This window comes from Trichechus manatus, unplaced genomic scaffold, assembly GCF_000243295.1.
Source record: "Trichechus manatus latirostris isolate Lorelei unplaced genomic scaffold, TriManLat1.0 scaffold00034, whole genome shotgun sequence".
In the NCBI taxonomy this organism is placed as follows: Eukaryota; Metazoa; Chordata; class Mammalia; order Sirenia; family Trichechidae; genus Trichechus; species Trichechus manatus.
The window spans coordinates 3,137,885-3,139,021 of NW_004443970.1; positions in this window are offsets into that span (position 1 = coordinate 3,137,885).

Below are 1,137 nucleotides of genomic sequence, written 5' to 3' on the forward strand. Positions count from 1 at the left end.
AATTATTAAAGGGAGTACTTCGATCTGAGAACAAACAACTTCAGCTCACAGGCTGAATCTAGGATGCAGGATCATAGCAGGCAGATACCAATATAGGAAATGAACTCTCAAGGACTATCCAAAACCAAAAGAAATACAACAGGGAATCAGAGCAGTTAATCAGTAATGACAACAACATCAGAAAAATAAAACAGAGAATAAATGGTGTAGGTATAGAAACTTCTAATAAAGAGGAAGACAAGGTGATACCAAGTAAAAATAGAGTGCTTCAAACTTAGAAAGACAAGGGTAAATTTCATGGTAAACACAAATAAAGTTAACAAACATATTCTTAAAAATTAAGAGGAAAAACATAAAGTCTCAATAAAAACAAAACCCACAAAAACAAAAGAAATGAAAAAAAATCCACAAACAAAAGTAATTCTACACAGGAGAGTAAGAAGAACAAAGAAAAGGTCAGCACCACCAAAAAAAATAAATAAATAAAATAACAGTACAAAATGACAGCAACAAACTCACATCTATCAGTAATTACACTGAATGTAAAAGGACTCAATGCACCCATAAGAGACAGAGAGTGACAGAATAGATGTAAAAAAAAAAAAAAGATCCATCAATATGCTGTCTATGAGAGACACACCTTAGAAACAAAGACATGAATTTATTAAACATCAAAGATGGAAAAAAAATATCAAGCTACCAGCTACCAAAAAAGAGCAAGAGTGGCAATCCTAACCTCAGATAAAATAGACTTTAAAACAAAATCTACCATAAAAGACAAAGAAGGACACTATACAATGATAAAGGGGACTATCTGTCATGAAGACATAACCATAATAAACACCTAACCACCCAATGACAGCATTCCAAAATACATAAAACAAACTCTAACAACACTGAAAAGAGATATTGACAGTTCCACAAAAACAGTAGGAGACTTCAACACATCACTCTCAATAAAGGACAGAACAACTAAAAAGAAACTCAGCTAAAATACAGAAGACCTAAAGGGCACAATCAGCCAACTTGACCTCATAGATATATATAGAACACTCCATCTAACTGCTGCAAACTACACATTCTTTTCCAATGCACATGGAACGTTCTCCAGATTAGACCACATCTTAGGCCACAGAG